The 16,755-nt window shown below is 40.6% G+C and overlaps 1 protein-coding gene across 1 annotated transcript in view; it reads right to left on the bottom strand.

The window, feature by feature from the left end:
• LOC150077348 (cholinephosphotransferase 1-like) overlaps positions 1-16,755 on the bottom strand; it is a 246,098-nt gene that overhangs the window by 216,760 nt on the left and 12,583 nt on the right. The gene's annotated exons all lie outside the window — the stretch shown is intronic.

Below are 16,755 nucleotides of genomic sequence, written 5' to 3'. Positions count from 1 at the left end.
CTAGTTCTGCCTTGAATTTGTTTAAGCTATCAACTTCTACAACGACAGATGGAAGTTTGTTCCAGTAATCAACCACCCGCTGGCTAAAGGCAAACTTCTGCACATCTATCCGACAACCTTTGAAATCTCAAAACCTTTGACATCTCAAAGGTTTTCAATTGTGTTTGGCATAAAGGTCTTCTAAACAAGCTTCTATCTTATGGTTTTCCAACTGTTTTTTGTAATTGGTTATCCAGTTTTCTCTCTGATTGCTCACCGAGGGTGATGGTAGATGGCTCTCTGTCTTCTAACTTCTCCACTAATTTCTGCCTACACCAAAGCTCCCAAGGTTCGGTTCTTTCCCCACTCTTTTCGTCTTGTATATTAATGGCCTTCTTCCATTGACTTGGAAATGCTATCCATAGTTTTGCACATTGCATTCCACTTTCCATTTTGAGAAACCTTGCCCTTCTCAATCAGCTTCAACTTCACAAAAATCTGCTACCAATTCCCTAAATGCCGATCTTCAGGTATTCCTTCAGTGGGGCAAAGACAACTTAGTTGATTTAAATCCTTCTAAAACTCAGTCTTGTCTTATAAAAAGGATTCTTTTGCTTCTATGCTTATCTTTGGTGACACTCCGATTTCTAGGCAAAATGATATATCTCTTTTGGGGATTACCCTGACTTCTAATCTCTCTTGGCACAAACACATTACAAATATTGCTTCCTCTGCATCTAAAAAACTTGGTTTTCTCTTTTGCTCTAGGTGTTACTTTTCTTCTAAACAGCTGTTCACTCTGTATGAATTGCAAATCCACCCTACCATCAAATATTGTTCCCACATCTGGGGCGGTGCCCCCCAAAACCTCTCTCAGGCTTCTTGATTCCATTCAGAAGAGGGCAGTTAGGTTAATTAATGACTCACCTCTAACAGAGTCTCTCCACTAGTCTCATAGACGTACTGCTGCATGCCTTTTCTACAGATACTTCCACGGGCACTGTTCTTCTGAATTGGCTTCTATAATTCCTGCTCTCTCTTTCAAAACAGTCCGAACATGTGCTGCCACCAGTCAACATCCATTTACTGTCCAATTTCAAACTCACAGAACCAATTTTTCATCTTCCTCATTTATTCATTCAACTGCCACTTTCTGGAACAACCTTCCTTCATACGTATTTCCTGAAAATTACAGTCTACAGAAGTTCAAGTCTAATGTCAACAAATATCTTCTTTCGTCTTCTCAATCTACAACCCAAGCATGGTATTAAGCACTGTAGGTTATAATACCTCTCGTTTTTGGGGTTTTCATTAAAAAAAACAAAAAAACTTGTAACTTTCAGTTACTGTTTTCTTTAGTTTATGGAGAAGATACTTTTGTCAAGAGCATGTGTGTCTGAATGGCATAAAAGATTTTTAGAAGAAAGAGAGAAAGTGAAAGATGATGAACGAGCAGGCTGTCTGGTATCCATGAACATCACTGAAAATCGGGTAAGGCCACTGATTAGAAGTGATCGTTGTTTAAGCATTAGAATGGATGCAGCAGAACTCAATATGGACAAATTTTAACCGAAAATTTCAGCATGAGAAAATTGTGTGCCAAAGTGGGGCCAAAATGTTTGAATAAAGTTTTGAACTCCAAGTTTGTGAAGATGTTTTGAAATAACTTCAAGATCCACATTTTCTGAGTACTATAATTACAGTCAGGTCTCAATATTCGCAGATTCACGTTTTCACATTGGCAGTCAAGAAATTTATCATACTAAAAATCTGGTTGCTGCTTGCTGCATTCACCCTGAGTGATGGTGGGGCACACATCTTCAGTCTTGCAGTGAGCATTGTCTAAGTAGGTCGGCTTGTGAGCTTTGTGTGACGACACGGGTAGCACGGTGGTATCGTCGCCATCCTCCCTACACCGGGTGGAAAAAGCTGGGGTTCAAATCCCGTCGATGACATGAGGAACTTTAAGGGGTTTTTTTTCACTCCGTGGCTGAGTTAGTCAGTCTCAGGTGCAGATAGCAGTTTTCCTCTCCCCAAAAACTGGAATTTTTATTATCCAACAAAACAGGCAAATTGACCAGAGAACACAAACAATTTACAGCCACAAAAGGGGTTTAGGTAATTAATTATGAGTGACCCTAATACAATAATTTGAAAAATAAATTTTGTGACCTTGTGTTTGGTATCAACAAAAATACTGTACAATACATAAGGAAACAGGAAACTGAGATCAGAGGCAGTGCAAACTGGTGGAATTCTGACTGCTAAATACACAGTTCATGCACATGATAAAGTGATGTTAAAAATGGGGTATACACTGTTGATTTGGGTTGAAGACCAGCACAAGAAAAACTTGCCTGTGACATTAGTATGATTTCCACTAAGGTCCTCATTCTTTACAGATTTAAGCAGCAAACCCACTGTACCAGTGGGTTTGCTGCTTAAATCTGCTGTTAAAGTTTGCTGCAGAAACCATTTTCATTGCCAGCAAAGGCTGGTTCCAGAAATTCAAGAGGCATTATTCACTCCGTAATGTAAAGATTATCTGCTTCAGCTGATAACAAGGCTGCTAATGTCTACCCTGTGCAACTCAAAAACCTCATTGAGGAGAAGGAATATAAACCTGAACAGGTTTTCAATGCCAATGAGATAGCATTATTCTGGAAAATGATGTCTCGGTGGTGGTTGTTTTTTTTGGGTTTTAGGAGCATTAGCAACTAAGGCCATATTGCTCCGAGGATATGCGGTGGTCATTCCCTGACCTTTCCACATCCTCCGTATTTGATGGACCCGGACTCGAACCCCGGTCTAATCAAGAAGCATGTGCTACGCACTGTCTCAGTGAACCTATATAGCCGTTGCAGAGAAGGTCCCAGAATTCAAGGCGGCACGAGATCGGGTTATGCTGCTGCTGCTGTTGTTGTTTGTTGGATTTATTGGTGCAAGGGCTACTAAGGGGTCTTATTTGGTACATGATTGTTATATTAAAAAAGAGGATTCAGATCAGATGATATCTGTTTATAATTCTCAGGAAGGTAAAAACATCATTAATATCTTATCGGTCTCTGAGAATCTGCTGTAAGGTAAGTTTATTAGAGGAATGTAGATGTGAAGAGAAAGCTGATTGTTGTTCTCCCAAGAATAATGGGCATTCGATGATAAAGTGGTTTACTGTGAGTTGAGTTTGACAGTTGCTGCATAGTGGAGGGTCATCCTGAGTGAGTAAATAACTGAGTTAGGTGGGTATGTCCTATTCGCAATCTGGCCAGCACAAGCCTATTGCCTCTTAGGCTTGATAGCCACTTCTTACGATCGTTTTTGATCTGTAAGAGCTTATTGCTTTTTTGCCCCTGCTGAATAGATAGCCAATGTTTGAAATCTGTGTAAGGTATCGTGTAAGGATGCCTGATGTTATGTGACTGACGTTCTTGGCAGCAAAATCCGTTGGCTCATTTCCTACGATTCCAGAATGCCCAGGTATCCAACAGAAAATTATTTTTTGCCTGTTTGCAAGAAGCTGCACTAACTTAATATCAATTTGTTGTAGTAATGGATGACTGGAAGGAAGTTTACCCTGAAGAGCAGATACAGCACTGAAGGAATCAGTGTAGATAATGGTTTGAGGATATAAAGACTGTTTTACATTCTCTAGAGCCATCAGGATAGCATATAGTTCTGCGGTGTAAGTGCTGCTGGGATATTGTAATATTTGGTAGAGCTGCAGCTGCGCCAACTTTACTATCTGCTTTGGAACCATCAGTGAAAATTTGGGTAAAACTAGAGGACTGAAAAGAGTGAGTTGCATGGATTTGCTGAATACTGAGATTTGGAAGTGCATTCTTTCCCCATTGTTGGAAATGTTGGTCAACATTAGCCAAGGGTACTTGCCATGTGTTGCTGTGCTAATATCTAGAATTATGTTATTCATATTTAGTTCCCAGCATGTGTTTAAGCTTTGTAATCTAATGCCACATGATTTATTCTGCAAAGGCTTATTTTGATTTGGTACAAATGATGCCATTTTGGGATACTGCCTTATAGGATGATGTGGGTAATTTCTGATTTTAGCTGCATAGCTTAATAGCAGAGCATGCCGATGAAGGAATAGAGGTGGTTCGTATGCTTCCATATAGAGACTCTGAACTGGCGATGTATGAAAAGCTCCTAGTGCAATTCAGAGAGCATTGTGATGTACTGGGTTCAGCCATTTTAATGCACTTTCTCTAGCTGAGGCATATGCAGGAGACCCATAGTCTAGTCTGGATCTTATTAACGACCGGTATAAGTGTAGCAGCATGTACCGATCTGCACTCCATGACAAAGCCTGGACTAATTTTCCACATGCAGAACCAAGAGCTCTTAGAGGACGTAACAAGAATATGCCTGAGTACTGGATGTGGCATGCAAATGCCTGGACGACAAAGGACCTCTTCCTGAACTGGTTCCACCACTGCTTTATCCCTGAAGTCAAGGAATACCTGGATCACAAGATCATGCAAGTGAAGATGTTGAGGTGGTCTTTCTACCCCCTAACACTACCTCCCTTATCCAGCTGCTCGACCAGGGGGGGGGTAACAAGGCCTCTAGGCCCAATTATACAAAGAAGTGTATGGATCGAATCGTTGAGGCCATGGATAATGATGCCAACCTCAATGTTATTCAGTTTTGGAAGGACCTTCACCATAGCTGACAGTCTCTTTCTAAAAAAACACATGCCGGTAAACATCAAGGGCAAGTCTGTAAACACTGTTGGAAGAACTTTTGGCCCAAGGTTGTGCATAACTTCAGTCCAGACGAACTATGAACCATTCCTGGCGAAAAGTGTTAAGACCACCATCCTAGAAATAAAGGAGTTGGCCAGAAGAATAGGGGAAATAGGTTTCAAGGAGTTAGAGGAGGAGGACATCAACAATTTATTTGATGGACAGGCAACAACAATAATAGATTATGAACTCAAGTAGCTTGTTTGTTCCAACTCTGAGGATGAGAACGAAGTTAAGGAAGTACCATGCCAAGAGAAGTTCGACTTGGAAAACCTAGTGCAGGCAATGTGTGATGCCAAACGCCTTGCAGACTTCTACAAACATGATTCGTGCAATGAAATTCAAGGAAAGCCTCAACAATATTTTAACACCATATACAGCCATATTCAATAAGTTCAAACAAAAGAAGAAGCAGTTTCCCATCACAATTTTCCTGAAAAGACAACTTCTACATCAAAATCTGCATGCCTTGTTCTTAACTATGTAATAAAATTTGGATACAGTATTTTCGAAGCATGGGTCTAAAATATTACTCATCATTGTAAACCAATTAAAACCTTTTATGCAACCATTTACAATTAACCGAAAAATGTTTAAATGTGTATTTAAACATTTTTCGGTTAACTGTAAATGGTTGCATAGGTGTTTAGGCATACGTAGAAAACAACTGGGGCTATTTGGGCAAAAGTGCAGATTTTTGCGGGAAGTGTTGACACGTAACCCCCGCGAATATGGAGACCCGACTGTAATTGTGATGACAGTTGGCTGTTCCAGTATGACCCAGAAACTAAAAGACAGTCAATGCAAAGGAAGACAAAAAAAATCCACCAGACCAAATAAAACAATGACCAAAGTGTAAAAGGGCTTAAAGAAAGAGGCCTTCCAGAAATGTTTCCATGCTCGGAAGAAATGTATGGAACAGTGTGTACCAGCCCAAAGCAATTATTTGAAAGGGATAAATTGTAAGGCACAAAATATTTTATTTATTTTATTGCAACAGTCTTGTTCTTTAATAGCCGCACTCTGTATATTGTATATGCATGGAAATCAAAATCTTTAAAATCTGTTTAACACACAAGAAATGCTAATAAATATTCCGTTAGTATTGAACATCAGATTATTCCATGATGAACCTACTATAAATAATAATCTACAAACTTATACAATAATCATAAGTGATACAAATATTCTATCAATGCTGAACATTAGATGATTATTTATGGCTATCCTTTTGTTCCAGAAACTTATAACCAGTTTATAATGGCTCTGAATAGATCAACAAAAACATCCTATAATTACAAAGGGACAAAAAAACTACAAGATTAAAAATAAATTTTAAACTGGAGACATAGTCATCTATGTGCCAATATGTGTCACGAAAGGTCACACAACTACTGAAGGGTTAAAGTGATTGCATCATTCAAATAAGATAACCTAACTTCTGATATAGCTTTTTACTATATGCTTCAACAATGACTGCTGGTCTCTGAAGCTGATTTCTTCAACAAAAATAAAAATTTTACAGATTTTTGCTCAAAAAGTATCATTCTGAAAAAAAAAAAAAGAGCAATACACAAAAACATCCTCAAGCAATAGATAAAAATAAACCTTTGTGCATGTGCAAACCAAAATGACACCTGCCATTCTAGTTTACAAAATAAACTAATAATTTTTTTTTTACTTGATGTTCAGATATTTTGAATTAATTCATTCCCTTAACCTTCCTGATCCTACCTTGTACATTTTGACCAAATTAATAATAATAGCATAATACTCTTAGTCATCTAACAATTATAAGTAACAATTCAAGTTTTATAACACTAATAGTAATACAGTAATGTGATGTGCTACATCAATAATAATAATAAAAAGAAACACAGAGCAGCACTCCATCAGACCACAAGGAAAACAGACAAGCAGAATACCCCACTCAACTTAAGCAAGGAGTCCCCTCCCAACCAAGAGACACAAACGAAGCTAGAAAGATGGGCAGAGAAGACACTCCATGGCAGACGCTACAATGATCTCCATCAAGATTACATAGATAAAAGTGCTTCCAATGCAGGACTCACGAGCAGGATGCTCTTCCCCGAGACTGAAGGATTCATGCTCGCCATCCAAGACCAAGTAATCAACACCAGAAACTATAGAAAATACATCGCCAAGGAGTCCAGAGTGTCAATGATGCCACCCGGCCTCAGAAACGATCCAACATATCATCATGGGATGCAAGGTGATCACCCAGACCAGGTAGCCAGGATATGTTTGTTTGGTTTTTAGGAGCATTAGCAACTAAGGCCATATTGCTCCGGGATATGCGGTGATCATTCCCCGACCTTTCCGCATCTTCCGTATTTGGTGGTGACGGGCTCGAACCCCGGTGTAATCAAGAAGCGTGTGCTATGCACTGCTGCTCCTTCCCACCTGGCTACGGAGGCGCCGTAGCCAGGATAATACATCAGACCAGGTAGCCAGGAAATACCAGCTGATCGAAGAAAGTGTACCGTACTACAAGTACAAACCCCAGGCAGTACTAGAGACCCCAACCCATAAGCTGTACTGGGACCACGCAATAATAACAGATAAGACAATCCCACACAACAGACAAGACATAACCCTTGTTGGCAAGAAGGGAAAGGCTACCTATCTGATTGACAGCGGTACCCAACACTTGCAACCTGCAGAAAACCCATGGGAGAAAAAATCAGGAAGTACACGAATCTAAGACAGGAGATTAAAGAGATGTGGAATATGCAACAAGTAACGACCATCCCGATCATCATGTCAACCACAGGTATGGTGGCAAAGACCCTATATAACAGCTTTGCAGCAGTAGGTCTCCCAGAGAACACCTACAAGGAACTCCAGAAAGTCACAATCTTGAACATCTACAGGATAGTCAGAGAGTTCCTCAAGGAGAAATAATATAAGAGCAATAATAATAACAATAATAACAACAACATTCCATCCAAGAAAGGAATCTTTCAAAATGTCCTGAGCTCACTGTGGTTCTGTCTAGCACTCAACCCATTGTCCATCATGCTCAACAGCAGGTTGTTTGTTTGTTATTTGGTTTTTAGGAGCATTAGCAACTAAGGCCATATTGCTCCGGGATATGCGGTGGTCATTCCCTGACCTTTCCGCACCCTCCGTATTTGGTGGTGACGGGCTCGAACCCCGGTCTAATCAAGAAGCGTGTGCTACGCACTGCTGCTCCTTCCCACCTGGCTATGGAGGCGCAGTCAACAGCAGCAATTATGGATATAACCTCAAAGGAAGGAAGGAAAAACCTGTATAACATCACCCATCTGATGTAAATGGATGACATCAAACTCTATGCAGCAACTCCAGCAACTACTCTGGATCACCGAAAAATTCGACAATGATATCAGGCAGGAATTTGGTCTAGACAAATGCAAGACCCACAGATTCCATCAGGGGAAATTAGCCAGCCAAAACCACCAGATGCAGACCGGTAAAGACATCAAGGCCTGCCTAACCAAAAAATACCACAAGAGACTCAGTCGCCTGCTCAAAGCAAAGCTGAATGAAGAAAACACAGTTAAAGCCATAAATAAATATGCAGTCCCAGTACTAGCATACTCCTTTGTGATCACAGATTGGACTAATACCAAGCCAGAGGATATCGTGAGAAGGACAATGATGATTAAGAGCCGCCAACACCATCCAAAGTCAGTAATGGAGAGACTGACAATAGCTTGGAAAGAGTCTGATAGACTTCATTGAGCAAAGAAAACAGCAATAGCTTACCTGAAGGATTACTTCCAGAAAAACAGAGCAGCACTCCACCAGGCCATAAGGAAGATAGACAAGTGGCATACCCCACTCAACATAAGCGAGGAGTCTCCTCCCACCCAGACGCCACAAAAGAAGATCACATAGATAAAATGGCTTCCAATGCATGGCTCACGAGTGGGACGCTCTTCTCTGAGACTGAAGAATTCATGCTCGCCATCCAAGACCAGGAAATCAACACCAGAAACTACAGAAAATACATCACCATGGAGCCAGATGTGTCAGATGGCACATGTCGATGATGCAACTTGGCCTCAGAAATGATCCAACACATCACTGTGGGATGCCAGGTGATTACCCAGACTGAGTACAATCGTAGACACGGCCAGGTAGCCAGGATAATACACCAGAAGCCAGTGAGGAAATACCAGTTGATCACAGAAAGTGTACTGTACTACAAGTACAAACTCTAGGCAGTACTAGAGACCCCGACCCACAAGCTGTACTGGGACCACGCCATAATAAAGGACAAGATCTGGGACAAGATAATCCCACACAACAGAGTTGTGTGGGATTATCTTGTCCGGGAAATAACCCTTGTTGACAAGAAGGAAAAGGCTATCTGTCTGATTGACATAGCAGTGTCCAACACAGGCAACCCCCAGAAAACCCATGAGAAAATCAGGAAGGAAATACACGAACTTAAAACTGGAGATCAAAGATATGTGGCATATGCAAGTAATGACCATCCCAATCATCATGTCAACTACCAGTATTGTGCAAAAGACCTGCATAACATCCTAGAAGCATTAGGTCTCCCAGAGAACACCTACAAGAAACTCCAGAAAGTCGCAATCCTGAACACCTGTAGGATAGTCAGAGAGTTCCTCGACCAACAGTAACACCAGACATGACAACTACCCTGTGTACTTGGTAGCAATTCCCTTCATGGGATGAAACCTACCAATCAGGGAGAAATAATAGAGCAATAATAATAATAATAATAATAACAACAGGTGCGATGGCCCAGTAGTTGACACTGGAGTGCCGGCCCGATGGACCCGGGTTGAAGTTCCGCTTTGGCAAAAGCAAAAGTCTCCACCATGCTGAGAAACCAGCATAATAATTATAATAGTAATAAATTATAATAAAAATAATAATAATAAAAAAAACCAACACAAAAGTTGCTTCAGTGAACCAACTTTCAGAAAAATCAGGAAGTACACGAACCTAAGCACATGAACCAAGGTCGAACCGCCATCTGGTGTCACTCCCAAGAACAAACACTACTACTGGAAGTAAGCCAAAGCTAAACAGGTCCACCTCCATAGATGGTATGTTGAAGAGAAATGACTTTATCCTATGGTGCAAGGTAAAGCCACTCGCATCTCACCTTAGGCAGAGGTGTCAGTTCAAAAAGTCTGAGACTGCTCCACTGTCTTCAGAAAGGGAAGGGCAAGACCATCCAGCTCAATCCAGACCATTCCTGCATGCCATCCAAGACCAGGTAATCAACACCAGGAACTATAGAAAATACAACTGGAAGTGCTTCCTGTACAATTGCACTAGTAACCAACCAGGAAGGAAGAAAATGGCAAGGCATGAAGTGGAGCAGCGAAATGAATACATTCTTCATACAAACATAGTAAGAAATAACTAAGCTAGAGACCGATATGACATTGTACAGGCCGAGGCTACATACCAAGTAGTTTGAATGAGTCCTGGATATTCGAGTCATTGAAGAGTGAATAGAAGGACCATTGAAGGACAACCTTGAAAAAAATCAAGCAAGACATGAGCAAAACATGAGACCAAAAATCAGAGAATAAGAAAATACTTAGACATGTTGAAGCAGAGCCTCCTCGCACTCAGCAAGAGACTATGCCAATACAAAGAGAGTTCCCAGAGGAAAACAAATGACCAAATCTTTGATCGAAACAAAAGAGCCTTTTACAGGAGTACCAGACAAGAAGATTAAAGATGGAAACAGACCATCGGACGATCAAGGAGTTCTGGGGCAACATATGGAGCAGTGAAGTAAGACGTAACAACCGAGCACCCTGGATAGAGCTAGAATGGAAGAAAATAAAGGACGTAACAAAAAATGAGAGATTCAGAAGGAAGAAGTACAACAGTACATCAGGAAGTTCCACAACTGGCAAACCCTAGGAATAGATGTCAACTACTAGTACAAGAAGCACACATACGAGAACCTAGCAGAGCAGTTCCCCTGAATGAAAAGGTACCCAGACACAATCCCAGAGTTTCTTATTCAATGAATCACATATTTGAGGATTAAACACTGAGATAAAAGAAACCTGGTGAAATACAGGCTGATGTAAGAGATCCTGACCAGCTGCATAACTGAGAAGATATCAGACCACTTGGAGAGCCAAAACATCATGGCTGAACAGTAGAAAGGATGCAAGCAATGAGCAAAGGATGCAAGGAGTAATTAACCATTGCTGCCACAGTTACAGAGCAAGCCTAAAAGAAGCGCCACAACCTGTACACAGCATACATCAATGATCGCAAAGCCTTGTGTCCCATAGCTGACTAATAGAGACGTTGAACATCTACAAAATCAGTCCAACAGTGCCAAAGGTCGAATGGTATACAGAATCACAGTGAGTCCACTGTGATTCTGTATACCATTCGACCATTATCCACCATGCTCAAAAACAGCAAGTATGGATATAACCACAAAGAAGGAAGAAACCTGTACACCCTCTTCCACTTGACGTATATGGATATTATGATCTACATCCAGCTCTACGCTGCAACCGAGAAGCAACTCTGGCAGCTACTCCAGATCACCGAAGAATTCAGCAATGATATCAGGATGGAATTTGGTCTAGACAAATGCAAGACACAAGTATTGCATCGGGGGAAATTATTCAGCCAAAACTACCAGAAGCAGACTGGTAAAGAGCTTAAAACCATGACAGAGGGAGAGACTTACAAACACAAGGATGCTGCAGTTCAGCAGTTAGAGCGCAAGGAAATCAAGGTCTGCCTGATGGAAAAATACCATCTGAGACTCAGAAGCCTGCTCAAAACAAAGCTGAATGGAGGGAACACCTATGCAGTCCAGGTGCTAACATACACCTTCGGGATCACAGATTGGACTAACACCGAGCTGGAGGATATCATGAGAAAGACAAGGGAAATGATGACAAAGAGCTGCTAACCCAGCCAAAGTCAGCCATGGAGAGAATAACAATAGCTCAGAAAGAAGGAGGATGGGGCCTGATAGCCCTCAATAAACAACAGAGGCCAACAATAGCTAACCTGGAGGATTACTTCCAGAAAAAACAGCAGCACTCTAGCAGGCCATTAGGAAGACAGACAAGCGGCATTCCCCACTCAACCTAAGCAAGTAGTCCCCCCCCCCAGATAGAACAAAGCTAGAAAGATGGGAAAAGAAGACACTACAATGACCTCCATCAAGACAACACAAATAAAATGCCTTCCAATGCATGACTCATTCCTTCCAATGCAATCCTTCGGTCTTCCCCGAGACTGAAGGATTCATGCATGCCATCCAAGACCAGGTAATCAACACCAGTAACTACAGAAAATACATAACCAAGGAGCCCATAGTGTCAGATGACATGTCAACAATGCCACATGGCTTCAGAAATGATCCAACACATCACTGCAGGATTCAAGGTAATCATCGAGATGGATTATACTCATAGAACCAAGTAGCCAGGATAATACATCAGAAGCTAGCAATTAAAAGCAGATGATAAAAAAAAAGTTTACCATACTACATGTATGACCCCCAGTCCGCACTAGAGACCCCAACCCACAAACTGTACTGGGACAGTGCCCATAATAATGGACAAAACAATCCCACATAACAGACCGAGCATAACCCTTGCTGACAAGAAGAAAAAGGCTACCTATCTGACTAAAATAGTGGTGCCCAGAACTGGCAATCTTCACAAAAAGCATGAGGAAAAGATCAGAAAGTACACAGCCCTATGAGAGGAGATCAAAGAGATATGTTATATGCAACCAGCAATGACTATCCCAATCATCGTGTCAACCACTGGTATAGTGCCAAAAACATTACATAACAGAGTAGCAGCAATAGGTTTCCAATAGAAAACATATAAGTAATTGCTAAGATTAGCAATCCTGACCACCTATAGGACAGTCAGAGAGTTAGCATTAGTAGAGGCACATCATGCAAGAAAGCAAGCTTATACAGCATCAGCCAACAAAAACCCTCCCATTTCACCGATCCATTCATTCCAAATGTTTGTGTAGTTCTGCCTTGAATTTATTTAAGCTATCAATTTCCATCCACAACAGATGGAGGTTTTTTCCCAGCAATCAACTACCTGCTGGCTAAAGGCAAACTTCTGCACATCTATTCTACAACTGTCTTTCCTCAATTTGAATGTATGCCCCCTCAGATTTGTAATCTGAGCAAGAGGAAGAATCCCATCAGCATTGAGCCTGCTCAATCCTCGAACAATAACACCAGACATAACAACCTACCATTACCCATCACGGGTTTATACTCCTCCATCAGGGAAAACCTAATATTATCATAATAATAAGATACAAAGAACAATTGATCCTTGATGCTGCAGTTATGGAGCAAGTCTGCAAGAAGAACAGTAACCTGTACACAACTAATATGAACTATCAAAAGACGTTCGATTCAATGCCACATAGCTGGTTGATAAAGGCACTAAAGATCTACAAAGTCAATCTGACACAGACAGACTTCCTAGCAGCAGCTATAGCAAAATGGAGGATCACCATCAAAGGCGAAAACATCACGACCTGACTGATACCCATCAGAAGAAGAATGTTCCTGGAAAGTGCCCTGAACCCACTATGGTTCTATCTAGCACTCAACCCACTGTCCATTATGCTCAATAACTGCAAGTTCAGATATACCCTTCAAGATGGGAGGAAGAATCTATGCACCTTGTCTCACATGATATGCAGGGATGATATCAAAATCTTGCATGGATGATATCAAACTCTGCAGTAACAGAGAATCAACTCCAACAGTTACACCAGATCACCAGAGTTCAGCACTGACATCAGGACACAATTTAGCCTACACAAATGCAAGACCCATGGATTATATCAAGGACATCCAGTCGGACAAAACGACCGGCTGAAGACCAATGAAGAGATTGAAACCATGACAGAGGGTGAGACAAGGGTAGAAGCACCAAGACAAAGTTTTGAGCTCCTGCAAATGGCTAAGTATTTTGGAAATTTTTACCTTATTCTTGATTAATTAACATATTAAATTGTGTTTTACAAAGATATTAAATAGGCTTAGTAGCGTTCATTAGCTTATTTTTTAAATTTAACTAGTGATTTTTGTAAGTTACGACTCACTGCTCATACTGCTATTGTATCAATGTTTTGACATGAATATCGCAGAACAGAACAAGTAGTGCAAAAGAATAGTAGAGTTTTAATTGTGATAAAAAAAGTAGTTTGAAAAAAGTAGTAATATCTATCATTACATTAGCTCAGCATAGTACTGTCAATTAAATTCATTAACCTTATTAATTTTCATTGTTAATTAATGAAATATTATTTAAACCAGACTAGAGCAGTAATGCAACAAGCACAAAGTAGCGAGAGTGTGTTGTGGCTCGAAGGAGAACAGAAGAGGGGGTGATTCTCCAACATATCACAGCCTAAAAAAATGTGTAACTTGTGAAAAGTTTAGGGACCATTCTGGAACAGGACATGATCTTGCCAAGGAGGATGTCTTTGTGTGTGCAAAAGGCAGTGTCAAGAAATTAGACACCAACTCACTTTCTGATGGACATCTGTGAGAGTTAGAGTAGGGTAAATGCCATTGAAAGAATTAAAATGGGGGACACATCAAGTTCTCAGCTGCCCAACTCAATGCCTGAGCTCACTCTTGTGCATCAGGCAACACAGCGGCAATCTACAAAGCAGAATGTGGGTTCACTGACAGAAACTATTTCTTGTTGGTTCCACAAGAAATAGTTACTGTCAGTGACTATTGTGAGGAAGACGGAATATATTCAGTTAAAGAAGCATTGCAGGATCATCTAGAAAAGACTTCAGTTATAGCTCGGACAGAGAATGGATTTGTTAAGGGGAAGACTTGTCTGACCAATTTGATTGGATATTATGATTAATCACAAAGGAACTGGATGCAAAGAATAATTTTTATATCATATATTTGGATCTTAGAAAGACTTTTGAAGATTGCACATGAAAGATTGCTGCACAAATTGGAGCAGTGTGGCATTAGAGGCAAATTGCTGCTATGGATAAAGGAATGGCTGAGTGGGAGAAGACAGAGAGTGGTAATCAATGGACACCACTCTTCGTGGACTAATATTATTAGTGGAGATCCCCAGGGTTCAGTGTTGGGTCCATTATTGTTTTCTGTATTCATTAATGATATTGATGATGGTATATCAGGCTTAATGTTCAAGTTTGCAAACGATATGAAGGTCAGCAAGGTTGTTAATGACAGTACGCTGCTGTAAAAGGATCTAGAAAAGTTAAGCAGATGAGGAGAGGTGGCAACTTTGACAAATGTATAGTACTACACATGGGAAGCAATGAACCCAGAGTAACGTATCAACTCTGTGTTACTACACTGACAGTGGTAGAGAATGAAAAGGACCTGAGGGTAATTGTGCAGGCAAATATGAAGTTTTCTGAGTAGTGCAGATGGTCTGCAAGAGCAGCTCATGGTGTCTTGTCAATGGTATACAGGAATTTTTCTAGCAGGGATAAGGAGGTGATTATCCCCTTGTATAAGGCAATGGTCAGGCCACACCTTGACGCCTTATTTTAAGAAAGATGTAGAGCTGTTGGAACGAGTACAGAGAAGGGCAACAAGATTAGTGAATGGAACAAAGGATTGCTCTTATGAAGAAAGGCTTAAGTTTTGCAAATTACAGTGTCTGGAGACTAAGCACCTGCAAGGTGATCTCACTGAGGTGTATAAAGCCTTGAATGGTTTGACCATTCTCAATGCTGATGGGATTCTTCCTCTTACTCAGAATAATCACCAGGGAGGGCATAAATTCAAACTGAGGAAGGGCAGTGTGGAAGTTTGCATTTAGCCAGCGGGTGGTTGAATGCTGGAACAAACTTCCATCTGTTGTTGCAGAAGTTGATAGCTTAAATAGATTCAAGGCAGAACTTGACACAAACACTTGGAGCAAGTTGATGGATGAAATAAGTGTTTTTTTTTTTTTTTTTTTGGCTGATTCTAATGCTAATAATGATTACGCAATGCATCAATTTGGTAATCAGTATTTTTGAACAGTCAACTCCACTCACAGATTCATATTTAAAATCACATAATTTGAATATTAATAAAATTATATGGGCAGGAAATTGACAGATTTAAATTATACAAATTACCCTGGTTGGCAAAAAAAAAAAAATTTTCTTTTTGTTTCCTGTTAAAATTCAGTGTGATTCTTTTAGATTTGTCTCCTCACCACATACAGGTGCCCAGGTCAAAAGGAAATAGTAGGCAACGAGAGTAAATGACTCTCATGGTGTGGCCATCTCCGTTTGTATCCCAATGATGCATTTCCCCAGAAACCTTCTGGGTGTATGGCAGCGTGTTGCTATTTGGAGTTTAGCCACATTTCCTGGCCTCTTAACAGGAAATATTCAGTTCTGTTTTCAGTTTTTGAATTTCTCTCCCTTCCTTCCACTGTTGGCATACTTGAGTATGCATGTTCTCCTTGGTAATTTGTACAAATGGGCTTTGAAGCTGAACATTCCTTGCTGTTGTGGTTGTTGTCACCACATCGAACACAGGCAGAGTTGCAACAACAGGCTGTCTGCGAGTGGATGTACTTTTGGCACCGTAACACTGCCATGGATTTGGAATGTAAATCCTTACTGAGTAGTTTAAGTAGCCTGCTTTGATGGAACTTGGAGGCTGTGGGGTATTGAATGTAAGGATGAGATCTCAAGAAGGAATGAAATTGCTGCCCTTGAGCATTGCTATTTGCTTGACAGCTGTCACACCTTGACTTTCAATTCACAGCAGATCTCTTCAGAGAAATGAAGATCCCACTCTGATATGGATGAAGATCTCATTTTGATATGGTGAAGGGAGAATGAAGAAAACTGGTGTCACTGATGGTGGTTTATCCTCACTTCTGGGTCTTTTCACAGAGGTATTATCAGTCTCATCTGAGCAGTTAGGTAGGTACCTTGTTGGGTCTCAGAAGAAGATGAATTTAAATTACTCAGAGTA

Source organism: Mastigoproctus giganteus, chromosome 12, assembly GCF_048544385.1.
Source record: "Mastigoproctus giganteus isolate SK-2022 chromosome 12, ASM4854438v1, whole genome shotgun sequence".
Taxonomy (NCBI): domain Eukaryota; kingdom Metazoa; phylum Arthropoda; class Arachnida; order Uropygi; family Thelyphonidae; genus Mastigoproctus; species Mastigoproctus giganteus.
Note: the sequence above shows the minus strand (reverse complement) of the source record. Positions and strands in the feature narration are given on the sequence as shown.